Source organism: Elephas maximus, chromosome 2 (assembly GCF_024166365.1).
Source record: "Elephas maximus indicus isolate mEleMax1 chromosome 2, mEleMax1 primary haplotype, whole genome shotgun sequence".
Lineage (NCBI taxonomy): Eukaryota > Metazoa > Chordata > Mammalia > Proboscidea > Elephantidae > Elephas > Elephas maximus.
In genome coordinates, this window is record NC_064820.1 from 174803689 (window position 1) to 174831451 (window position 27763).

The window sequence follows — 27763 nt, forward strand, 5'->3', positions numbered from 1 at the left end:
TTCCAGGCTACTTTCACTTGCTTGTTTTCCCCAAAAGTGGCTTTTATAATCATTTCATCGAATTTTATTGGTATTGCATTGATTTTATAGATTTATTGGGGAGAATGGACATCTCTATAATATTGAATCTTCTTTCCCAAGAGGAAGTTATGTCTCTTCATTATTTGCTTGTTCATGCTCCTCAGTAGTTTTATTTTCATATTTTTTAGGTGTGTCCCATTAAGCTATTGTTATAGTTTTCCTAAATTTTAGGATTTTTTTTTTTTTGCTGTTATAATTGGAATTTTTTTCCATCTATATTTCCTAAATAGTTAGTGCTAGTTTATAAGATTCTTATTGATTTTTGTGTATTGCTTTTGTAACTGGCCACTTTATTGAATGCTTTTATTGTCTCTAGGTCTTTTTCTTGATTCTTCGTGCTTTCCAAGTATATAATCATATCACATGCAAATAATAATAACAACTATGTGTTTGTTTTTCCAATAGCTGTATCTCTTTTTTTGTTGTTTTTATGTGTATTGGCTGGCACTTTTAGAGCAATGTTAAATAATAAATATAAAGCACACACCCCAAGTCTTATTGCTGACTTTAATGGCGATGTTTCTTGTGTGTAATTGTTTAGCATGATTCCTTGATTTTGGAGTGTAGTATCCTTTTTTAAGGAGTCCTGGTGGTACAGTGGTTAAAGTGCTTGGTTGCTAACCTAAAGGTCAGCAATTTGAACCCACCAGCCGCTCCACAGGAGAAAGATGTGGCAGCCTGCTTCCATGAAGATTACAGCCTTGGAAACCCTATGAGGCAGTTCTACTCTGTCCTGTAAGGTAGCTATGAGTCAGAATCAACTTGATGGCAACAGATTTTTAATAGGTTGGGTGTCCTTTTTCAAAAAGTAATGTTTAAAAAAAATTTAGAGATGGACTTGAATGTTATCGAATGCTTTCTGATAATTCTCTTGGGAATCATATTTTTCTCCTTTGACCTAATAATATGATGAATTTCATTAGCGGATTTTGTAAGATTGAAATATTTTTGGATTCTTGGAATGAATCAGTTTGCATAATGTATTGCTGGATTCTCATTGTTAATATTTATTTAGAGTTCTTACACTAATATTTTTAAAGGTAGGTTAGTTTTCATGTTTCTTTTTTGCCTTTGAAATATTTTAATATCAAAAATTGAATTCCTAATGGATTTCTATTACACAAATTAATGCCACAAATTGTTCCTTTATATAGACGCTTAAAAACTTGTGTGTTATTTCCAGTTTCTTACCGTTGTAAAGAAACAGTGAATTCTCTTGTTAACCCCTCCTCTCCCTTAGATCTCAGTATAGTCATCACCTGCTAAGAGGGCCCCTTCTGAATCCCCTGACTACACCAAACTTTCACTACATGGAATTATCTTTGCTTCACAGTGCTTGTTATTCCTGTAATTTACATCAACTCTGTGATTATTTCATAGGTTCTGTGAAGCCAGGGATCATGTCTGATATTGCTTATCAGTTCATCCTTCAAGGACTTAATGCCTGGCTCATAGCATGTGCTCAATACATATTCCTTGAACATTGATTTCATCTATTTCTGTGCACTTATTTCTAAGGAGGAGGAGACTGTTTACATAAAAGGGGTTGTCTTTTATTTTCTGATTGCTTGTGTACGTTGAGATACCAAATTTGTTGATTGGAGCTAAGGCTGAACTGAGTCATGGTCATAATTGAAGAGAGAGAAATTTGTTTGGAATTGGGATCATGGAAACAGGAAGGCAGACAGAGGTCAGAGAGGCTGGAATCTGTGAGAGGGATGCAGAGACAGGGTCCCTGGTTTGGGGAATGAGGGAAGGAAGGGGCTTCAGGAAGGGGTTTTTCAGTTGAAATGATATGTAATGAAATCCTTCTCTATAACTCATTTGTCTTCAGCAAAGACTACTCAACTAATCAAGTGCTTGATCTGAATAGATTTTTTTGTGGGGCTATGAGAGGGTTATTCCGTGAGAACAATGATATCTACTCTCATCCAGGTTTTACCCCGACTAAATTTAACAGAAGCAAATGTAAACCCTGCATTGGATTTAAGAAAACACCAGTCGCCCAAGGAGAGGTTGAGGAAGACTCAGCTTTGACAACCCTGTCTTTGAAAAATGTGAGCAATTATCTGAGTACAACATGAGCCAATTTTGTGCAGTCAGTATTAAAACTAAAACAATTTATGTAGTAATTAATAGGAATACTGCTCAAGGTCGACCATAGTTTCATTTCACCTTGTTGGCTAGATCACATTTAAAATATTCTTTCTAGCTTTTGACTTTAGAACTGGCAAACTGAATAGCATCCAACATGCTACCTCATGGGGAAGATGTTGGGAAGCCGTGGTCTAAGAGCAAAGGTTGAGGAAGAGGAACGTAGTCTCAGAAAGAGAACACTTGAGGGTCACTTGATAGCTGTCCACCAATATGCTGATGGACTGCTATGCTGCTGTGTTGAACAGCAATCAGTCCTGGTCTATGGGCTGCAGAAGACAGATTTTGACCAATCGGCAGATATTATGGGGCAGCAGATATAGGCTCAATACATGGAAAATGTTTATGATTAAACTGGAGTGTTCTCCTTTTGGAAGAGGGAGCTTTCTGGCCTTGCGGATTCTAACAGAGCTGTCTCTCTGGAGGGAAGATTATAGAGGGGATTTCTGCATAAGGTGAAGAAGAGGGCCGGACTATGCAATTTCTTTAATCCCTCCCAGTGGAGAGCCTGTGAAAAAGGCTGGCTGCCTCCTTCCTTTCAGTCATGTTACTAGTTTATTATCTGTTTTATCCTTCAGTCTCTAAGCTCTGTGAGGGCAAGGACTATGTCTATCTTGTTCACACTGTATCATCAGGGCCTGGCATAGAGCTTGTACTTTGTAGGTGCTCGATAACTACCTGGTGAAACTGAAATGAATGGTTGCCATAACAGGTAGCCGAGGCCAGTAGAGCAGTTTAGCCAGTGGAACAGAGTTAATTAGTCAAAGGGACTGGACTAGTTGCTTTTTGCCTCTCCCTGGGTCCCATCCTTTTTGTGTCAGGTATTGAACCAAGAGGATGTCTGGTCTTATTGTCGACTTTTTTAGATGAGGTCTTCCACTTCTCCGTCTATGAGTTAATAGAGCCTTGCATTACTTGAAAGCTATTTATCTTCCTTTGTTTCAGTTTATCGTCTGTAACATGAGGGAAATAATAGTAACTTCCTTACAGTATTGCTGTGAGGATTTAATTAGTATTTATTGTATACTGTGTGTGTGTGTGCATGTGTATGTAAGCTGTTGTTAAAAATTGGCGTGAATTTCTTTTTTTAAATAAAGCTATTGGGAAAAATTATATAGCTTTTTTTTTAAAAAAAGAAATTCACACCAATTTTTTTTTGTTTGTTTGTTTAATATAGTTATTGGTGAAAAAGGAGCCCTGGTGGCACAGTGGTTAAGAGCTTGGCTGTTAACCAAAAGGTCAGCAGTTCAAATCCACTAGCTGCTCCTTAGAAACACTATGGGGCGATTCTACCCTGTCCCATAGGGTTGCTATGAGGCAGAACCAACTTGATTGCACCTAACAACAATTGGCAAAAAAATTGAGGATATAGTAGGGCTTCGAATAATGTATATAAGGACTAGTTCTTTCCATATATAGCAACTTATAAAGGAGCCATCTAAAATTCTTATGTGTTTTGATGTATCACCATCAGTACACACACCAAAGAGGTTAGGAGGAGGCGGAGGCTGGATTTGAGTTCCAGCTTTGCCACAAACCATGGTCTTTGGTAGGTCATTCTCCTCTCTTGAACATAAGTAACATGAGACTGAAAATACCAGTCTTCATTACCTCCCAGGGTGTTTTGAGGGTGAAACAAACTGAAATACATGGAGGCGTCTTGATAATTGTGTTGAGTAAAATGCATAGCTTTACTTCTATGGTCACTCAAATCCTTGGTCCACACCCTACACCTTGTAGTGGGGACCTAAACTTAGCTGCTAGTTTGCAGGGAAAGGATTTTCCTGTCCTTCTGACTTTCGCTCCTCTCTTTCTCATAACCCCTTCCTGGGAGACAGAGAGGAATGCATATTTCCTTTATGCTTTAAAGATGATCAGGATGCCTGGGTGTGAAGTACCAGATCAGAAAGAAAAATTACTATTTTGATTTCCACTCTGTTTCTTCCATGCCATTTCTTTCTCAGTCCCTCTAGAAATTTCCCTGGTTCTCCAGTGGCATAAAATGAGTCAGAATGGCAAATGAAACATGCAGAAGACATAAATTCCAGTCATAAAATATATATCAAATATACATCTATCAATTGGCTTTATGCTATCTGAGCTGCCCCCAGGGTGTCAGTGGATCAGGTGAATGGATTTCTGCCACTGTGGGTAATTCCATAAGGTAATAGGGCGGGCCCTAATGCAGTGGAGAGGCAATATTCTCCCAGTTATATATCATGGTTTAAGAGGGGAATTTGTATATTTTGATTTTGCGAGTCAATGAAGTTGAGTCCCCAAGGCACTCTAGGGTCTCAGCGGCTCTAAGGCTGAGAAGAGGAGCTGGCTCAAGGCCAGGAATGCAGGCCAAGGAAATGAAGCCACCTCAGCTCCAGAGACTTGGTCCAGAAATGCTTAGGGCCTCAAAGAAAGCTCAGGGTACAGAATTATCATGTAAATACATGTTTTTTCCCCATTTAATTGGCCTGGTTAACTATTATACTAAATTTATCTAACCAAATGGGGAAAAAAATTCAAGTTATTTGACTGACAAGGCCCATCCAGAATGGTCAATCAATTCACTCTGTCTGTGACGATGTAGCAAAAGAGAGGAGAAAGACAGAGAGGGAGAAAGAAATGTTAGGAATAGCTAGCTAACGATGGAGCCCTGGTGGCTCAGTGATTAAGCACTGGTCTGCTAACCAAAAAAGATTGCTGGTTTGAACACATTAGTGCTCTGTGGAGAAAGATTTGGCAATTTGCTTCCTTCTGTAAAGATTGCAGCCTTGGAAACCCTATGGGGCAGTTCTACTCTGTCCTATAGGGTTGCTATGAGTTGGAATATACCGATAGCAATGGTTTTTTGGTTTTGGTCCTATTTGCTCTCCATCCACTCACTGATCTAATCCTCTCTACAACCCTATAAGGTAGGAGCCATGATTATCATTCACATTTTATAGTTCAGGAAATTAAAGCAGTGAGAGGTTAAGCAACTCGCCCAAGGACCACCTAGTTAGTGAGTGGTAGAGCAGGGATTCAAGCTCTCTCTTAACCAGTATACCACACAGTCTCCAAAGGAGAAAAAGCTCTTTCCCATTTGGGAAATTGTTTTCTAGACTCCAGGGATCTGACGATATAGCTTCAGAAAAGGTTGGTCAGAAACGAGGGTATTGGAAACGTACCTGGAAGCAAGTTAGTACTCCTGAATATACAAACGTGCTTAAGAATGGCTTTCAGCTTTGCAAAATCAGTGGGAGGTAGGATGAAGCCTGCCCAACCTCTCATTAGATAAAACCTTTGACAGCAAAATCCACATTTGGACCTGTCAGAAATCTGATGAGATGGCTTAGATTTAAGAGATTCTGAGATTCTAAAAATAGGGCTCTGAAGAAGGATGCAGACTTTGATTTCATTAGTGAAACAAACCTGTGGTAAACATTTTCTATCATTGGGAGCCCAAGTCCAGCACGTATCATGCAAATTGCAAAAAGCAGTATACAGGGAATGAACACCTAATATGCATCTTCTTCCTCCTGACAGAACTCAATTTTTTTCAGGCAGTCACTCCTCCCCATGCAGCCATTACCAAGAATAAAAACCAAAATAAAAATATTGCCTTGAGTCTATTTCTGTCTCATAATGACCCTGTTGTTGTTGTTAGGTGGCTGTCGAGTCAGTTCCAACTCATAGTGACCTCACTGCCTGGCCCTGCGCCACCCTCAGAATCATTGTTACGCTTGGTCCCATTGTTGCAGCCACTGTGTCAATCCATCTCATTGAGGGTCTTCCTTTTTTTCACTGACCTTCTACTCTACCAAGCATGATGGCCTTCTCTAGGGACTGGTACCTCCTGATAACACGTCCAAAGTGTGTGAGATGTAGTCTTTCCATCCTTGCTCCTAATGAGCATTCTGGCTGTACTTCTTCCAAGACAGATTTCTTCCGTCTTTTGGCCGTTGATGGTATATTCACTATTCTTCACTGTTACCATAATTCAAAGGCATCAATTATTCTTTGGTCTTTCTTATTCATTGTCCAGCTTTCACATGCATATGAAGTACTTGAAAACACCATGGCTTGGGTCAGGAACACCTTAGTCCTCAAAGTGACATATTTGTTTTTTAACACTACAGAGATCTTCTGCAGCAGATTTGCCCAATGCAATATGTTCTTTGATTTCTTGACTGCTGCTTCAGTGGGTGTTGATTGTGGATCCAAGTAAAAAGAAATCCTTAAAAAATTCAATCTTTTCTTTGTTTATCATGATATTGCTTATTGGTCCAGTTGTAAGGGTTTTTGTTCTGTTTATACTGAGGCGTAATCCATACTGAAAGTTTTGGTCTTTGATCTTCATCAGTAAGTGCTTCAAGTCCTCTTCACTTTTTAGCAAACAAGGTTGTGTCATCTGCATAATGCAGGTTGTTAATTAGTCTTCCTCCAATCCTGATGGCATGTTCTTCATATAGTCTAGCTTCTTGGATTATTTGCTCAGCATACAGGTTGAATAAGTATGGTGAAAAGATACAACCCTGACACACACCTTTCCTAACTTTAAACCATGCAGTACCCCCTTACTCTATTTGTACGACTGTCTCTTGGGCTATGTACAGGTTCCTCATGAGCACAATTGTTTTGGAATTCCCATTCTTCCCAATGTTATCCATAATTTGTGATGATCCACACAGTTAAATGCTTTTGCATAGTCAATAAAACACAGGTAAACGTCTTTCTGGTACTCTCTGCTTTCAGCCATGATCCATCTGACATCAGCAATGATATCCCTTGTTCCATGTCCTCTTCTGAATCCGGCTTGACTTTCTGGCAGTTCCCTGTTGATTTACTGCAGCAACTGCTTTTGAGTGATCTTCAGCAAAATTTTACTTATGTGTGATATTGATATTATTTGACAATTTCCACATTCTATTGGATCACATTTCTTTGGAATGCGTACAAATATGGATCTCTTCCAGTCTATTGGCCAGGTGACTGTCTTCCAAATTTCTTGGCATAGACCCTAGCTAACCCCAATTTGAGATCTTAGGGTGGATCTGATTGAATTAAACCCACTGCCATTGAGTCTATTCTGACTCATAGTGACCCTACAGAACAGAGAACTGACCCATAGAGTTTCCAAGGCGTACCTAGTGGATTTGAACTGCCGACTTTTTGATTAGAAGCCGTCGCACTTAACCACTATGCTACCAGAGTTTCCCTGGTTGGATTAAATTCCAATTCCTTTAGTCTGTGATTGGTTCAACAATGGGCATATGATCTAATATTGGCCAATTGGATTTGAGAGAAAGTTGGGGGAGATGGATTCTGAGAACGTTTTCCTCTATTTTAAGAGAGATCAGAAGGAAGAAATCATCTATTTCCTCTGGAAGCAGTTGCATCCGTGTAGTGATAACTGTATATAACAGTGTTTAAGCTGGAAGTGTCTCGAAGACCCAACTAAAATCAGCTTAAATAATAAGAGTTTGTTTTATAATTTATCACAGAACAAGAAGTTCAGAGACAGGACAGCGTTAAGACTGGTTAATTACAGGGACATAAGGCTCCTATCTTTCTACTCCGTGTTCATAGCTTTTTTGTAGTGACAAGATGATTATAACAGCTCCAGGAATCATCTTCTCAGACAGCTGTGTCCGGAGGCAGGAGAGGTGGCAAATTCCTGACTTGTATCTCTTTATATGAGTATACATTGCCAAGGTTTTTCACTGGTGCATCCTTCAACTGACTGTGGCAGACAAATGGAATTATCAGAACTGTTTTAGACTTACTAAAATCTGAACTTGGAAGAAGTTAATGAAGTACACTGTTATCTGATACCTGAGTAAAACTGGGCTTCTGTTTTTTTTTTTTTTCTGTTAGAAAGGAAGAAGTGGGGAGTCTGGCTGGTGGGTGGACAGCCACACCTGCAATAATTGTGGTAATCTGGCTGCCAGTTTGAATGAAGCCAAAGCCAAGGATGACAGTGGAGAGATGGAAAGAATCTGAGGCTTTGATGACATTTGTGTGCTGCTAAATCAAACCAAACAAGAAGCCTGCATGGTCTCAGGACTTCCGGTTATGTGCAATAATAAATTTCCATTTGAGTGAGGTTTCTGTTATCTGCAGCTGAGACAATAAACACAGATAGAAGGTGTTTTAATAGTGTCTGAGTGAATAAATGATTGAAACAATGAATGAATTAGAGGTTTAAGTTCTAAGGATGAAAGTATCTTACTGTATCCGACTTTTAGTGTGGGCAAATTTGGGAAAAAGTGAGGATAAGTCAGATTTTGATATATTCTCATAGTTTAATGTACCAAAACACAATATATCCTTTTGAAAAGACATCATTTTGTATTTTATTTGCTTTCTAAAATTGTTAATTAAAAAAAAAATAGAGCACCCTTGTGATCATTAGGATTGAGAGAAAATATTTCTTTAAGTAGCCAGGCCTCTCCTGAGCTGATTCAAAGCAGGGAGATTAGGTAGTATCTTAGTCATTTAGTGCTGCTATAACAGAAATACCAGAAGTGGGTGCCTTTAGCAAAGAGAAATTTATTCTCTCACAGCTAGGAGACTGGAAGTCCAAATTCAGGGTGCCAGCCCTGGGAGAAGGCTTTCTCTCTCTGTTGGCTCTGAGGGAAGGTCCTTGTCCTCAAACTTCCCTCAGTCAAGGAGCTTCTCAGCACAGGGACCCTGGGTCCAAAGGACACACCATTCTCTTGGCTTTTGTTTCTTGGTGGTATGAGGTCCCCATGTATCTCTGCTTGCCTCTCTCTTTTATAACTCAAAAGATATTGTTTAAGATACAACATAATCCTGTAGATTGAGTCCTGCCTCATTAACATAATCCCATTTTATCAACACCATAGATACAGGATTTACAATGTACAGGAAAATCACATCAGATGACAAAATGGTGGACAATCACACAGTGCTGGGAAACGTGGACTAGCCAATTGACAGATTTTTTAGGGGACACAATTGAATCCATGACAGGTAGGTATAATGGGGACGTATTTAGTTACACATTCACACATTTGTTGAGTGCCTGCTATGTACCAGGCAATATGCCTGGCTTAAGGGATACAACAATCAAAACAACAGACATGATTCTGGCTTTCAAGAAGTTTGGAGTCTGAAGTGATAATTATTTCTGCTGTGTCTTAGGGATCTAGTCTCAAAGACCTCTAATAGAGCCTAAACTGGTAGTAAGTGATAAAAAAAAAAAAAATAGCTTTGTTTTACTAAAAATTGTACTAATTGATTATGTAATATTTGCTGGTGATATACCACCTATAAAGAGTAGATATATAAATATATATAAATAAAAATAAATAATACAAATAAATAATATTAGTGAATATCTACCATATATTGGCAACTTACTATGTGCCATGCATGGTCCTAATTGCCTTCCATATATTGCATATACTTCTCATAATAATTTTGTTAGGTAGGTACTATTAGTAATATCATTTTACAAATGAGAAACTTGAGATAGTAAGTTACTGAGCCAAAATTTGAACTCTGGTTGTCTGGTCCCAGGCCTCCTACGTGGTTCAAAGGGGTTAACACTCTTGGCTGGTAACCAAAAGTTTGGAGATTCAAGTCCACCTAGAGGTGCCTCGGAAGAAAGGCCTTGATTTTTTGATCCAAAAAATCAACCACTGAAAACCCTATGGAGCACAGTTCTACTCTGACACACATGGGGTCACAATGAGTTGGTATCAACTTGATGACAACTGATTTCGTCTGCTTCCAGAGCCTATTCTCCAATCTACTGCTATATGGGCATAACTTTACTCCCAGTCGTACAGATGTGAATCCGACACTCAGGCCGTGGATGCGGCTCTCCCTCTTTCCAGTGGAGGGAGTTTGTGCCTATCTCACAGTGTTGGAAGAATTAAATGTGAGAATTTGCAGAGAGTGCATAAACTGAGTGCCTCGTGTATGGAAACTTCCAAGAAATGCAGGGCTTTATACCTACTGGGAGCCATCTGCAGTCCTGTCCAGCACCAGGTGGTACAGGTCCCACACATGGGCAGTGGGGAGTCACAACAAGAAGCTCTTCCAACCAGAGGCCCTGACAGGCATGTTTTTCTCTCTGTCACAGGGGTCTTCTGCCTGGTCTCCTCAGAGCAGTTTCTCCCAGCCACCTACTGTGTATGCCATCCCTGCCCACCAGCAGCTGCTCCATGGCTTCACTAACATGGTCCACCTTACCAAGGCCCATGACCAAACTGAAATCACCGCAGCCCTAACCCTCACCTGCAGGTTCCCCTCTTACCTCAAATGATCCTACTGCATCCACCCTGGGGCCGTGGAGTTCAAGGTGCCTGTACTCTCAGCTTCTACACCCTCACCCTACCCCTACGTCAGACACCCCCAAGGTAAGTGGCCTGACCAGGCACCTGGATTTCCACGAGGAGCTGATGACAGGAATTCTCGCTTAAAAAAAAATTGCTGTGGAGTAAACTCTGACTTGGACTCATGGTGACCCCATGTGTGTCAGAGTAGTACTGTACTCATAGAGTTTTCAATGGCTGATTTTTTGGAAGTAGATCACCAAGCCTTTCTTCTAAAGTGCCTCTGAGTGGACTAGAACTTCTAGCCTTTCGGTTAGCAGCTGAGCTTGTGAAATGTTTCTACCTTTCAGTGACTCTGAGTTCTTGTTGCCTGGGGGAATCTGGCATGAAAGAGATGATGGTTGGCTGGGGGGGGGGGTGTAGAACGCCTGGGTTTTGGGTGGGGAGTGTGGGGTCTTGAAGGCAGGGCTGTCCCACAGGGTGCCAGTGGCCTGCCCCTGTCTGTGAAGTATGTATGGTGGGCAGAAGCCACAGCTGCTGCTGCTTCCAGGGCTTGCTCCTGGCTCTGTCCTTTACTTCTCTTAGTTGTCCTCACTCAGTTGTGAACCAGCAGCCCCCTCTCCACTGTCTCCCCAGCTCTCAGTGATCCCCACTGCCTCCTGACTTAGCCCAGGCAAGGTCAGCACAGCACACAGGCTAGGCAGGGCTGAAAGGCTGAGCTGGGTAAGGGCTATGGTTCACTGGGAAACAGTAAGTGATCCACTCTGATGGCCCCATGAGACACCCTGAGGAGACGCTTCTACCCAAACACACCCCCAGGCTCCTCACACTGAATGAAGGGACAGCTGCTTTGGTTCTAATGCTTCTGCTCTCTTCTCTTTCTCCTCCAACCAGTTCAAGCTCCTCCCTCCCAGCATCTCCTTCTCTACCCATCCCCCCGAGGAACTTCAGATTTTCCTGGTTGCAATCTGAGATCCCCCCAGAAGTGGAAGACAGAGTTATCCATGTTTCTCCCCGCAGCAGCTCGGACCAGTCTCATCCCCAGTACTCTCTTTGGGGGGCGGGGGGTGGAGCTGGGAAATTCCTGCCAAACACCTTGAATGGGAGGGGCCTTAATGTGGGCAGGGCCGGGGTCCAGTAGGGGTGGGAGGCTCTTGTTCTGACCCTGCCTATTCTCTGCCATTCTCTCATCTATCTCCTGCTGGAAATGGAAAAAAAAAAAAAAAAAAAGGAAAAAAAAGCCAAACCTGTTGCCATCAAGTCTACCCAATTTGCAGCAACCCTACAGGACAGAGTGGAACTGGCCCATAGGGTTTTCAAGAAGCAGCTGCTGGATTTGAACTGCCAACCTTTTGATTAGTAGCTGAGCTCTTAACCAGTGCGCCACCAGGGCTACAGTAGAGATGGAAGACCAGTTATTTACTATTATTTATAACCTCAGACTTGGGCCCTCTGTTTTTCCCCAACTTTGAGTGATCTGTGTGAGATACAGACAGATGACCTACAAAGATGATTGGACAAGGACTTTTACTTTTTATTACATAAAAATATTTTGCAAAATTTAAAAGTAACTTAAGAAATGGAGGGCTTTATTATTTTAAAATGTAGGTCTTTGTTTTCTGGTCTAATGCTTGGGATTATCAGAAGACTCTAACTTTTAAGAAATCACAGTATTTCTTTACCACGCCTGTTTCTTCTAAGCCTTCTCAACTTACTAAAGGCATCTGTTGCTTTGTATTTCAAGAGGAAACTGAACAAGATGACAGAGACTCATGAGTTTAAGCCAGAAAGACAATCTCCTCTAGCTGCCCATTTTTATTTCTCTGAGAATGGCCAACCTTAGCCTCACAAACCCAGCAGGGCTGGACATTTGTTTCTCTACCAATTTTCAAAGGCTACTCATCATAGGGAGTCCCTGGGTGGTGCGAACTGTTCAGTGCTCAACTAGTAGCTGAAAGGTTGGCAGTTCAAACCCCAGGAGGTAGGCCTGACTATCTGCTTCTGAAAGGTCACAGCCTTGAAAACTCTGTGGAGCAATTCTACTCTGCACACATGGGGTAGCCATGAGTCAGCAACAAACAATAATAAGAACAACAATTCCTCATAGAGTCTTAGAATTTTAGGATTGGAAGGGATCCTGAAGGACACGTAGTGCAATCTCCCATTTAAACTTGACTTCCTTCTTTGTAATTTCTACCAAGAGGCACTTTCTGAAATTTGAATTTGGGATTGGGGGTATACATGAAGATGTTTATGCCCTGGGTGGGTTTGGGGTCATGCAAAGAAAAACAAACTAGTTAACTCTTTTTTAAAAATTAATTTTGTTTGAACTATAGCATATATAGAGAGAAGAGCACGAATCATACAGCTCAATTGGCCCTGAAAATATTAAACAGCAGAAAATAGCTTGAATTTTCACATTGAGAACTTGAGTACCCAGCACCCAGATGAAGAAAGAGAGCCTTATCAGCCCCTTCATGCTCCCTGCCAGTGACTAAGCCCTCACAGGTAACCACTATCCTAACTGCTGATGCCATAGATTAGTTTTGCCTGTTTTTGAACGTAATGTAAGTAGAATCACATAGCAGCCTACCTCTTTGTGTCTGGTTTCATTCTGTCAACATGTTGGTGAGATTTATCCGTGTGGTTGCACAAGGCTATAGTTGGTTCATACTAATTTTTGCATAGTTTTTCATTGTATGAACATAACAGAATTGATTTTTCCATTCTTCAGGTGATGGACAGTTGAATAATTGTTTTTTTTTTTTTTTTTTTTCCAGTTGCTCAGGCTATTAATTTCAGTACTTCTATGAAGTTCTTGTAGATGTTTTTTTGGTGAACATTTGTTCACATTTCTGTTGGGTATGATATATACCCAGGATTAGAGTTGTTGAGTCATAGGAATACATGTGTTTAGCTTCAGTAGATACTGCTAAACAATTTACCAGCATGGTTTTCCAGTCTAGAGTCACTTTTTAAAGGATAAGACCCAGTGGGAAACCTTGGAAGCACCATTGCAAGTGATACTGCATTTGGTCCTGCAGTATCAGAAGCGTCTGGTTAATAAGTTGGCTTGTTCCACATCTACTCACTGAGCACCTACTGCATGCGAGATACTGTGCCAGAACCCTTAAGCCTTCCTTGACCTGAAGGACCAATGGGAAAAAGAAATTAAACATATAATCACAGTAACATTCTATTTACAAACTTTGGTAAATGCTATGAAGAAAAAGAACCAATAGACTAGTGCCCTCTCCCTTTTTTTCTTCCTAAGGGGAATGAAAAAAAAAAAAAAAATCTACTCACCTCTAACTGTAATAGCCTTAATTGTGAACTGGCTTCTAAGCTGTCAGATTGGAACCTAATTAATCACCCAGGGTGGAATGGAATTGATGAATTGCTTTGGTGCTCTTTTACTAGTATAAATCTTTGATTTAATGATTGCTGCTCCTTGATTCATACCTTACTACCCTGGTGATCAATATGCATGATGAATGGCTGATTTTCAAGAACCACCCACTTGGTAATGCTCCTTTACATATATGGCGTGTGTATATATGAATTAATATGCCAGACAGGTCTCTGCCAAGGAGGCAGAGGGTGAGGTAACCTTCTTTTGCTTCACTTTTGAATATTATTGGTTGAGGAAGAGGGAAAGATATGGGTTGATGAATGGATTTTGCTCACAGAGGTTGGGAAGAAATTTTCAGAAAGGGGCAACATAAAGCCCTAAATGAGAGGCCCCCTCTTCTGCACTTACTTTTTGACTAGGCTTTCTTGGTTTAAGTCCTTCAGTTCAAGAATCTGATGTTGCTTTGAAGAGACTGACTCTAGAGCTCAGCTCCTTTAGAATGAGAAACTCATTGTAAGAGGAGAATTGTACATAATTTACTAGCTATGAATTTCTTTGCTTCATTTCAGAGTTTTTTTTTTTTTTTTTTTTTTTATTACTGAATGAGAATGAGGGTGATTGTGGTTTGCAAAAATTCAGTAGGATCCACTTTGCACTTTGTTCGTTGGTTAATTCATTATACCCTGAACTGTTTATTTGGTCTAGTGCCCTGGTCTAGAAACTAGAAATATATTGGTAAGACAGGTATAACATCTGCCTTCAGAGAAGTTTTCATCTAGAAGGATACGTAGAGTCACTAGAGTTTTCTTTGGATCCAGTGGACACAAACATGCCGTACTTCGCTCTGGTTGGCCAGGAATCGAACCTGGGACTTCTGCATGAAAGGAGAGTATTCTATCATTAAACCACCAATGCCTTCTACTCTATTCATATTGTTGTTGTTGGGTGCTGTCGAGTCGACTTCTACTCACAGTGAGACTGTGTGATAGAGCAGAACTGTCCTAGAGGATTTTCTTGGCTGTAATCTTTATAGACGTAAATCGCCAGGCCTTCCGTGGAGCCACTGGGTGTGTTCAAACCACTGACTTTTGATTAGCAGCCAAGTGCTTAACTGTTTGTGCCGCCAGGGCTTCTATTCTCTTTCACACAGACATATATTTTGTGATTCAGTTTCATCTGTCTAAACTCGCCCTCTCAAATTTAGTAGAGAGATCCAAATATATGCAATGTGGCTATGAAGCCAATGACACCAATTCTGAGGTGAGTTTTGTAGAAATCAATCTCTTTATTGCTATGCTGTAAAGGAGACTAACTCAAATGATGGGATATTATATAAGTAGAAGGTATTTTGAATTCCCAGTGACTTTTATCTGAAAGATATAATCAGAGAGGTGTTGCAAGGATTCTCATTGTATCGTTATTGATGATTGAAAGCTTGGAGAAAACTTAAAAGCCCATCAGCTGGTGACTGGTGGGATAAATGATTGTATAACCCCAAGGTGAGACACAAAAAAAGGATTTAAAGTGATCCTGTAGATCTCTACTGATGTGAAAGTAAGTCCATTATAAAATTAAAAAGGCTAAAGAGAAACATGTATAGGTATGATGACTGGCATATACTAGGTCTTCAGTACTACCTCCTTATCTGCAAAAAGAGGTATGTACAATGGTGTTCCCCAAATGTTAACAATGGTTATCTTGGGGTAGTGGAATTCAAGTGGAAAAATCAAAGCATTTTTTAAAAACACATTTTCTAAATAGCTTGTTATTGTCACAATGAATGAGGTTCATTTATATACTCGGAAAACACAATCTGTTTTCATTTTTTAAACAAGAGTATTGTGAGTCAGAACACTTTCTGTCTGTTCAAAGGAGGCGAGAAAGCTCTCTACTTTGGGATTCGATCTTCCTCAATATGTAAGAGAATTAAGAAAAAGTAACTCAGGGCAAGCAAGAGAGTCTCTTTTTACAAGACCTGGGGGGTGGATTCTGTCAAGCCCCCCTGGAGAAATCTGAGCGATTCTTCTTCTCTTCTGGGAGATGGTTTGCTCTCCCTCTCTTGAAACCAGGGGACTCTCACATTTATTACCATTGTGAATTCTTCTCCCCGCCTCTTCCCCATCTCACTAGGGCAGATTTCTTGTTTTACCTGGTACCCAGTAGAGCTCTGCTGAGCTGAGAGCCTCTCTTCCCCACCAATCCTCATCCAAATAATTGATAAAAGATTAATAATTTAATTTTAGTGGTGGGAATTGTACACCATTCTCTGAGCTCCCCCTTCACCAGGCATCCCAGAGTCACCTCAGACAGTCAAGCACCCGAAGCAAAAGGAAGCAACATTTTCCATATTTTAAGTGGATTTTGCCTCTTGAGCATCTTTGATTGGAGGACAGGAGAAAGAATGGGAGGAAGAGAGCAAAAATGGTCCCTCTAGAAATCAGGAGGTTAAAAGGAAATTGGTAAGGGGAAAAAATCACATTTGTTCCCTCTGTGCCTGTAGATATATTTGGGACTTTTGCCAACCTACTTAGAGATATTTTAACCCTGAACTGCGTATACGTGACACAACTCCACTGATTTAGGATTCATTTAAGAGCTTGGACTCTGAATTTGGACAGCCTTCACTAACTGTGTGTCCTTTGGCTTGAATTTTCTCATCTGTAAAATGGAACTAATAAGAGAACCCATCTTGGAGGGTTGCTGTAAAGGCTCAGTGGGATAATGCATGTATAGCACTTAACACAGTATCTGACCTAGTGAGACGGCTCACACAGTTTTAGATACAATAATAATAACTATTATTTCTGCAATTCAGACTTTGTGATTACTTAAGCAGAGGCTGAGCTAAAGTGTATTATAGCATTAGAAGAGTATGTATCTTCATAAATTGGTGTTAGTCTAGGAAGGAAGTTTTCTTTGGGAAAAAATGCTATTTAAGACAATAATAGAAGATGATTGCAGTGGTTAAACAACTCAACAGTTTTCAAATTCCCTCAGGTGTTTTAGAAACCATCTTAGAAACAACTGACATAGAAATTACATATTATTCTTAGTTAGCTATCCACGTACACCCTTTGCTAAATAGCCTGTCAACCATAATTTGAATTACTATGTTTTTTTTAATACTACTTTTTAAAATATGTTCTCTAAATCAAATGCTTCCTTAAATCAAAGGGACCTTTACCTGTTGTGAACAAATTGGTGGGGTTTTAGTGTACAATAGAATTAGACTGTCCTAAAATGATCTGAGTATTTTAATACAACTCTTTTGGGTTTTGTTCATGTAAATTTAATGGTTTACAGAGCCATGAAATTATTTGCTATCTTCTATCTTCTTCATTCTACAGCAAACCCATAGAGATTAATAATGGCTCTACTCACCCTTTTAGCACCCACACACATTTCCTAGCCCAGTGTATAGTAAAAAGTAGACGGTCAGTAAACATTGAACCAATGATATCCAAGAGTTTGCGTGAACAGGTATTTGTGGGACTGGTTAAGAGGAATATGGTCTTAAACATGAACATTTCACGTAAACTTCCTTTTTCTCCCACTAAGATTATAAACTCTTTGAGCTCACTCTGTGTGTTCTATTTCTTTTGTGTCTTCCCTGACAACACTAGGATGGTAGGTATTCAGTAAATGCTTGTTGAATTTAACCAAAGTAAGTAGAGGGAGGCAAAAGTAAAATGACCTGTTCTTGATCTTAGAACTGGGAAAACAATTGAGCTGATTTCACCCCTCAGTAGAACTTTGTGAGGCTTCTAGAACAAAAGGTGGTCCATGGAAAACTGGCCATATCAAGAAGAGAGTTGTATTTTCCCAATATTTTGAACAAACAGTTGTGGTTTATTTTAAGAAGGTTGAAGCACAATTTGAACCTTACGGGTATTGCTGTAGTTTCTTAGACCTGCTTTTAGCTACAGGAGGATCCTGGAACACAGTCACCCAGATAACTATACTTACCAAGTTTCTCCTCAAGTGGAGGTAGAGGAGGGCTTTGGAGGATCCCTTGCCTCCCTTCCAAGCTGGGGTTCCTCTGCCTGTAAAGCAGAACGAAGCTACAAGGTTGGTTCCAACAGGCCCAACTGACACTGATCCTGGTATTGGGACGACACCTGCATTTTCCTCCCAGCTTCAGGTGATACATTGGCTTGCCTAGTGTCTTAGTTTTCTAGTGCTGTTGTAAAGAAATGATACAAGTGGGTGGCTTTAATGAAAAGAAATGTATATTCTCACAGTTCAAGTTCAGAATGTTAGAAGTCCAAATTCAGGGCACCTGCTCTAGGGGAAGTCTGTCTCTCTCTGTCAGCTCTAGGGAAAAGTCCTTTTCTCTTTAGGCTTCCGTAGCATTGCTGTTCTTCAGTTCTTTGGCAATCTTTACACAGCATTTATTTTCTCCCTATTTGTGCTTGCTTCTATGTCTGATCAGCTCTTTTCATAACTCAGAAGAGATTATTAGGTTTAGGACACACCCTACATGGATATGACCTCATTAACATAATAAAACCCTATTCCCAAAAAGAATTACATCCACAGGTAGAGGGGTTAGGGTTCTAACACATATTGGGGTGGGGAGGGAGGGGGGCAAAACAACCCATAACACCTAGGTATCTCAAAGCTTTATAACTAGGAAGATGGCAGCTGAGGGATTGGTAAAAGGGAAACTTGAGCATGGAGAGATGGGAGTGGGGGCTTATGAGAATGGTTCATCCTTAGTGGTTACATTAAGGAGACCTCCCCAAATCCCATGATAAAAACCATGCTCTGTGTCACAGGGAGAGGTCGTTTTATTCATGATAAGTAGCTGGGAATAGACAGGCAATGGGAGAGAAGCACCTGAGAAGTCAAGTTTTCAGGATGTCTTGATCTACCCAGTCTGAGGGAGGAGCTAGTGCATGGTATTATAATGTAGAGTGAAGAAGCTACTGAATTCGATTGCCACAGCTCAGTGTACCTAACCTTGCACGCAGTACAAAGCTCACCAGCTAGAGTAGCTTTCACAACAGCTGCAAAAGCAATGGCTACATAAACTTTCTCAAGGGGGCGAGAGAAAGCAGAATGTGAGAGACGCTCTTGCAGTAAGAAAAACATAATAAATCCAAGAGCTACACATAGCCTGGGGGTTTTTATGACCATAGCCAGGCATGAAGGAATGACTGAACTTAACTAAAGCTGTTAATTACCTGGGCGAGATCAAAAGCCCAAGTAAGGGAATATATTTATGATGCACCTTACAGGATGTGCTTCAACTTCTTACATTTTTTTTTTTATTAATTGGCTTGATTAAATAGATTTAAAGAGCCTGGGCAGAGCCTTTTAAATCATATTCCATATTGATCTAATGAAATAGTCAATAAATTTACTAACATAGCCCCTTTCCTTTGTACAGTCTGGAGGGAAATGCTTCACTGAATGGTTATAACTCAACTGCAAACCTTGCTGCTATTCCCACAGTGACTCATAGAGCTAGGGAATGCTGGGAAAATGTTTTAGGCCGTTTGTGGGAATGCTTGCATAAGTGGTTTAACACCTGTTTACAGACTACTCACCACCCTCCTCTTCTACGCCTACCCCAAACCCTTTGGTGTTTCAGGGTGGACTTTATAGGAGCCGGCCAGTGTTGGGTGACTTGCAAAGCCTATGCATCATTTACCAACTTTACTAATGTATGCAACCATCTGTTAGAGTCCTCCTTTTGAGACTTCAAGACACCAGTCATATTTCAGAGCCCTCGACTTTCATTCATTTGTTCATTCAGCTCTGTAAATATTGACAAAATGAGGCTCATAAATACAATAAAATGTGCCCAGGTAAATAACAAATCTGTAATGAAGATTCCATAATCTCTCTATGAATCTGGAATAAATCATGGGAAACTTGCCTAAAGTAGCTTCTTTGTATCCCTTTTCCCACCTTCTAGAGCAGTGAAGGGAGTCCAAACACCAGAAAGCAGTGGGTTAGTGGTATTTTATATGTTTTAGACATGGACATTTCATGATTATCTTGCGCTGAGTGTGGAATGGAGCAAGATTTTGTACTTGTGTTATAGTCATTAATCCCAAAAGTAAGATGAAAAGCAGTATTCTGGGAACACAGTTTCCTTGGGTTTGGGATGTCAAGTCAGCACCTAAAATAAATAAGCAAATAAATACGCAACAGTCGCCAGTGAGGTGATTCCGACCCACGGCAACCCCCTGTGTGCAGAGAACTGCTTCATAGGGTTTTCGAGGCTGTGATCTCTCAGAAGCAGATCACCAGGCTTTGCTTTTGAGGCTCCTGTGTGTGGACTTGAACGTCCAAACTTTTGATTAGTAATCAAGTGTTTTAACTGTTTGTGCCACTCAGGGACTCCTCAAATCAGCACAAAGGCGTCAAAATTAACTTTGAAAACCCCTTAAGGCACCCACAGAGGATAGTGTTAGTACTTTTGTGCCTAAAATCCTTAAGTAATTCTTGTGTACCTTCGAGTATGACACCCACTGCAAAAAGGAACAAAAGCAATGTTAGGTGTGTAGCTTACTGGGAATTCAATGTGTCCTATTATCAAATTCTTGATAGCGGAGGGTGGGTTGGAGTTCCTAAAGTGATCCTGGCTGCCTTCAGACTTTAGTCTACTCTGTTTTAGTGTTAAGCCTCGCTAACCTGAATAAACTTTAATAGGATTCCTTTGTGGTTTTGAGGCTTAAACCAGTAAGTGGAATCATGTCTTCCATGTCCTAGAGGACAGGGATGGCAGGGTGTGGGTGGGTCCAGGGTCTAAAGTTTGCGAAGCCAATATTAAAGTAGACTTTGATGCAGCTTCACTGTACTTGAGAAAGGAGCAGAATTCGAGTATTGAAAGAAGGGCAGTTTGTGCGTATAAAGTGACTTGAAAGATTAAACACCGCCGTGAATTCAGATGTTGAACTCATTTAGAGTAAAAGAGAAATCCGTGTAATTGAGGCCTCTTGCTCTCCTTCCCCCACGCCCCTTTTCCTCATTGTATCTTCAATTATCTGGGTAATTTGGTCCTGAGGGCATACATTCCTTTATAACTCAAATCCATTATGCAGAGAACAGTCATCAGGAAATTACTCAGATTGCATCCCAGGCGTCAGTGCCTAAGGTTTTGGAGGAGATCCTGCCTTCCATTAGCCCAGTCCTGCTCTCCACTGGAGACGGGAGCCTGGAGGCTGGACACCAACAGCTCTCCCTTCGCCCCTCTTTGTTTCAGCAAGAGCCGCCTGTTGGGCAGCCCCGTGCTGGTGTTGGCTGGCGGCAGCCGCTCTCCGCCCAAGGCCACTGGGCTGCCAGCTTCCCTTGGCTGGTATAGACATGCTTATTCCAGGCCGTCCATCACAGTGGCCCGGGGAGGCTGCCAGGAGAGTTGCTGCCAGGCAGGCAGGGCATATGCTTTCGCCTTGTCTCGCCATCTCCAGGAGCCAGGGACCCAGGCCTTCTGGTGGTGAGCTGGTTTTCATGCTCTGCCCAGACAGCAGTTGTCTTTGTGCAGTCCGGAGTCTGTGAGCCGCCTGCCTTTGGGCTTACAGGCACTCAAGCCAAATGCAAACATTTTCAATTTAGACTTTTGGAAGAGGATGTTTTAGTGTTCTGGGCAGCCTCATTTATCTGGCTTTATTCTTTCCAGATTTCTGGTTTACTGGGGATGCTCAGCTTGGGTTTTTTGTTTATTTGTGTGTATGTGTGTTTTTCCCTCTTGTCTTTTTGTCTCAGCCAAGGGATGGCTCAGAGGAAGGCAGCATTTGGAAAGATTTTGGACTTTGGTGTCAGGCAGACTTATGTCTCTTGCTTTCTAAAAAACTATTAATTTTTTAAAAATTTTAATAGATTTTATTTTTTAGAGTAATTTTAGGTTTATAGAAAAATTGTGTAGAAAGTGCAGAGAATTCCCATATACTACCTGCCCTCTGCACACTGTTTCTATTATTAACATCTTGCATTTCTATGATATGTTCATTAAAATTAATGAACTGCTATTGATACATTATTATCTAAAATCCATAGTTCGCATTAAGGTTCATTCTTTATACTGTACATTTCTATTTTTTTATTTTTATTTTTATTGTGCTTTAAGTGAAAGTTTACAAATCAGTCTCTCCCACAAAAACTTATATACACCTTGCTACATACTCCCAATTGCTCTCCCCCTAATGAAACAGCCCGCTCCCTCCCTCCATTCTCTTTTTTTGTGTCCATTTCACCAGCTTCTAACCCCCTCTACTATGCCAACATAGTCTCAAGTGTCCACCTGATCCAAGAAGCTCACTCCTCACCAGAGTCCCTCTCCAACCCATTGTCCAGTCCAATCCCTGTCTGAAGAGTTGGCTTTGGGAATGGTTCCTGTCCTGGGCCAACAGAAGGTCTGGGGGCCATGACCACCGGGGTCCTTCTAGTCTCAGTCAGACCATTAAGTCTGGCCTTTTTACGAGAATTTGGAGTCTGCATTCCCACTGCTCTCCTGCTCCCTCAGGGGTTCTCTGTTGTGGTCCCTGTCAGGGCAGTCATCAGTTGTAGCGGGGCACTATCTAGCTCTTCTGGTCTCAGGCTGATGTAGTCTCTGGTTTATGTGGCCCTTTCTGTCTCTTGGGCTCGTAATTACCTTGTGTCCTTGGTGTTCTTCATTTTCCTCTGATCCAGGTTCTATGGGTTTTGACAAAAGCATAATGTCATATGTCCACTATTCCAGTATCACACAGAATAGTTTCATTGCCCTAAAATTTCCCCGTGCTTTAGCTATTCGTTCTTCCCCCTCCCTCTGACCCACTTGGCAACCACTGATCTTTTCATTGTCTTTATAGTTTTGCCTTTTCTAGAATGTCATGTAGTTGGAATCTTACAGTATGTCATTTTTATGGATTGTCTTCTTTTACTTACCCATTGCCTTTGGGGAAACCCTGGTGGGGTAGTGGTTAAGTGCTACAGCTGCTAACCAAGAGGTTGGCAGTTCAAATCCTCCAGGCTCTCACTGGAAATTCTATGGGGCAGTTCTACTCCGTCCTATAGGGTCACTATAGGGTGGCTATGAGTCGGAATCGACTTGGCAGCAGTCGGTTTGGGTTTAGGTATTGCCTTTGGATCGATTCTGACTTACAGTAACCCTTAGCAGTATAGGGTTCCTCCATGTCTTTTTGTGGTTTGATGACTCATTCCTTTTTATCACTGAGTGATACTCCATTGTATGGATGTACCACAGTTTCTTAATCCATTTACCTATTGAATGGCATCTTGGTTGCTTCTGATTCTCGGCCATTATGACTTAAATTGTTATAAACATTCACGTGTAGATTTTTATGTGGACATGTTTTAATCTCATTTGAGTAAATACCTAGCAATACGATTGCTGGATGAAATGATAAATCGATGTTTAGTTTTGTAAGAAACTGCCAGACTGTCTTTCAAAGTAGTCCCACCAATTTGCATTCCCATAGCTATTGCTTTTTATCTATTTCCCCTCACAATTACATATACACCGCAAGAACAGAGATTTTGCCTGTCTTGTTTCCTGTTGTATACCCACTGCCTAGCTTGGTGTCGGGTACATAGTAGGTGCTCAATAAATACAACTGTAACCGGAGTCAGGTTCTTGTCCTATCATACTAAAAAAAAAAAAAATCTATTGAAATAAGAGGGACATACACCATCAATTGCAAGAGAAACAGGAAGTAGGAATTTATTGCTTGCACAAACAAGGAACTACCTGGGGCCTAGTAGCCCAGAGTCCACAAGCTCCCTGCTCCAGGGGAGCTGGGAGCTTTTATACCCGTGAGTCCCCATGGGGCAGGGATTGGTGCCGGAAATCCGAAACCCCGAGCCCTCCCATGCCCAAATTTGGAGATCCAGGTGCTGAGTGAAGTTGCAAAGGAAGTCAGCATGGTGAGACCTTTCCCTTTGCAAAAGGGCTCCAGTGCTGCAGTGTGCCAGTGAATATCATCCATTCTTTGATGCTCAGGTCCGGGGTCAGGTAATGACACAGTTATTCTGGTCCTGTGCATGAGCCAAGATTCTCGCTTGCGCATGTGCAGAGATCCGGCGCCAAATTCAAACCGCTGTTGGGGCCAAAGCTTGGAGGGCTGTGATAGGAAAGGGGCAGAGGGGTGGAACGGCAGTGGACAGGGCAAAGGCTCCGCAGAGGCTTCGGAATGAGCGAATGAATGAATGGGGCTCCGATTCTGCTCCACTACTTAGAAGCTTAGTGATTTTATGTGAGTTCTTTAACCGTTCCGTTTCTTTGTCATTTGCAGAATGGTCATAAAATATATAAGATGGTATAGAAAGTGCCAGGCACAGTGCTGTGTTCAATAACTGTTAGGTGCTCCCTCTTTTCCTGCTTGTCAATCAGAGTGACCTCTTCGAGGACAGGGGCCTAGCCTTATTAATCTCCAAATCCCGGGGCTTAGCATCCTCTCTGCACATCATCGGTGCCCAGTAACTATTTCTTGAACGAATGAATAAATTCAGCCCTCAATTGGACAGTGTGGGGAGAGGCATGTGAGTCACTGAAATTGACTCCAGAGGACAGGACTGAGAAGACACCGTTCTCTTGTGTTTCTTGCATCTTGATATCCACGCAGGAAAAATGAACTGAGAATTGTCCACGGATCATCTGGATTTTTGAAGTAGCCGCATTGCACCTTGTGTAGATCATTACAATGGAATTCTGTGTTGGAGTTTCTTCATATCAGTCAAAGACTATTCATAGGATAAATTCCCAGGCTTTGTGGCAATTTGCTAACAATAAAATTTTACATATTTATGATATTTTACACTTTATATATGGGGCAGTTCTACTCTGTCCTGTAGGGTCGCTATGAGTCAGAGTGGACTCAACGGCACTGGGTTTGGTTTTTGGGTTTTTTTTTGACACTTTATATATATTGTTTCACAAATTTATATTGTTACATTATTTAACCTGCTCTGCGAACGAATATACTTGCTATTATTAAACCCTTTGGGCAGGTGAGGAAACTGAGGCAGAGAATGGAGATTAGCCAAAGTCAGACCGTTATTTAGTAGCTTGTAAGTTAGAAAAAGTTTAGTTTCTTGGCCCCAGGCTCTTTCCTCTAGATCACGTAGTTCCTGTGTTTACTACAAAGAAAGAAGGATCTAGGTTTTTTGCATTCCTGCTCACTTTGTTGGAAACCCTGGTGGAGTAGTGGTTAACAGCTACATTTGCTAACCAAAAGGTTGACAGTTGGAATCCACCAGGTAGGTGCTCCTTGGAAACTCTGTGGGGCAGTTCTACTCTGTCCTGTAGGGTTGCTATGAGTCAGAATGCACTCAATGGCTATGCCTTTTTTTTTTTTTAATTCACTCTGTCAATGCTGTTCATTTGCAAAATCTCTTTGCCTTTTTTTTTTTTTTAATGTGACCTGAAGTCTGTATTTACTACACCATTTACAAATTTCTCCAAACTCTATTTTTATTGTTACTCCTGACAGGCAGTCAGTTTCCTAGCTTGCAGCTCAATTAATCATGCTTGAGTAATTCTGAAGGAAACTTTTGTGTTGTTGAAATCTGGAATATGTTGAAAAGTCAGTCTTCTAGATTTCAGCACTACTTTCCCAGATATAACCCAGCTGGGAAATTTTGACCTTGATGATAGACCACTTTATTTACTATATTAAGGTGTCTATTTTAATGTCAAGAGGGTTATCATCATTAATTACATCTCTCTTTTGGGAAAAAAGAAAGAAAACAATCTCTTTTGTTCTCGTCTCAGGATACACTTTCCTAAAGATGTTGCTAAGCTGGCTGTTGGAAGCCTATTTTTTTTTTTAACCTCTGATAAAATAACATGTAAACTAAACGGAAATCAAATGTGACATATGATATATTTACTGTTGACAACCCTGGTCCTTTCCAAAGCCATAAAGGATGATAAATTAAGTGCTTCTTTACTGAGTACTGGTGATGTTCAATGCAAACCTTTTTAAAGATGATTCTGAGCATTTTTACAAAGGGGACTTAATGGAACACAATAGCCCACTGAAGAGACAATTACTAGAATGGAGGTAAAAAAGATACTTAGATGATTCTTCTCTAAGGTTCCTGCAGGTGTTGGCAGTTGGCTGAACACATCATGAATTCTCAAACTATAGAACATGAGCTCAAGGATACCCTTAGTTACTTGCTGAAGCATAGACAATTCTATGATTTGGGTTCACACATTTATTTGTTACTCCATTGGACTAACAGCTTCCATATTAAGAGTGTATCTTCATAACATAAATGTAAACCATCTTCATAACATAAATGTAAACCTTTACCATGGTGTTTGAGGTCCTTCCTGATCTTGCATCCTACTGACTTCATCCTGTGTTTCTCCATGCTTTGCTCACTATAAAAACTCCATCCATATTGGCCTTCTTCATTCTTCCTTGAACACTTCAAGCTTATTCCCTTCACAGCGTCTTTGTCCTTACTGGCCTCCCTCTCTAGAATCCTTTCCCTCCAGATCTTTACATAGACCAGCTTTCTCAGATAGGGATGATTTTTCCTCCCAGGAGACATTTGGCAATGTCTGGAGATGACTGTCATGGCTTGTGCGTGAGGGAGGGGCTGCTGCTGACATCTAGTGGATAGAGGTCAGGGATGTTGTTAAATATCCCACAATGTACAGGGCAGCCCACGACAAAAAAAGAATTATCTAGCCCAAAATGTCAATATTGCTTAGGTCAAGAAATTCTGAGTTACAGCTGAGTTTCCTCACATTCAGGTTTTAGCTCAAATGTTATCTCTCCCTCAGAGGGATCTTCCTTACCACCTTCCCTAAAGCAGCCTACTCTGTCCTATTACTCTGTTTTATTTCCTTTGTAGCTCCAATCACTAAAATTTTCTTCCTTTACTTGGGTCCTTGTCTGTCTTATGTGCCACTGTCTTCCCAAAGGCCAAAATGGTACCTGGCATACAGCAGATGCTCAGTATATATTTCAAGAAAGGAAGGGAGGGAGGGAGGGAGGCAGGGAGGGAGGGAGAGAGGGAGGGAGGGAGGGAGGGAGAGAGGGAGGGAGGGAGGGAGGGAGGGAGGGAGGGAGGGAGGAAGGAAGGAAGGAAGGAAGGAAGGAAGGAAGGAAGGAAGGAAGGAAGGAAGGAAGGAAGGAAGGGAAAGAATGGATGATGAATAAAGATAGAACAAAATTGTAGGTTGTTTTAAGGATACACCTGGTAATAGTTCCTGGTGAATTATGAAGTATGTAAAGTATATACCATGAGAGGCCATAACATGTACCAAGTTTTCAGAAGAAGCTCACTGAGTCCAGGAATGCTGGTTTTCAGTCCTAGGAGTCTTGAGATCCATTATCTTGTTAATAGCCCAGCAGGAATCTAAAGACTGATTCTGAGATCTAGTCAATCAATATGAGTATTGATGTTTGTCATTGAGACAATCTGAGGTTATTTTTTGTGTATTTGTTCTGGAGACCTTAGGGCTTTTCTCCATTTATTTTCTCAGTTATGGTTGTTCTTAATTTTCGCCGCTGTGTTTTTATTGATGCTAGTCTAAGCTTCCTGACCTCTTTTGGTGATTATTTATTAGGAGTACCCTTTTGGGCCTGGCCACATCATTTATAGGAACCTCTTTGTTCTTGAGCATCATTTATGGATAGCTCAATCACATATTATACTTTAGAAAGAACTATCCTAAGAAGTCACTTGGATTATCAATTACTAAATAAAGTTAATGCAATGAAATGCATTTACTGATAATATTAAACTGAATGAACATAACCGAATTGGCATTTGATGATTCGGAAGGCAACTCAGGAAAACAATTGCCTCGCAATCATCCTAATGCATTTGAATTGTCCTTGACCCATATGTGGATGAGGGTGCCAAGACACAGAGGAGGTTTCTAGGTATAACGACAAATACATTTACTGTACCATGGAAAACACAT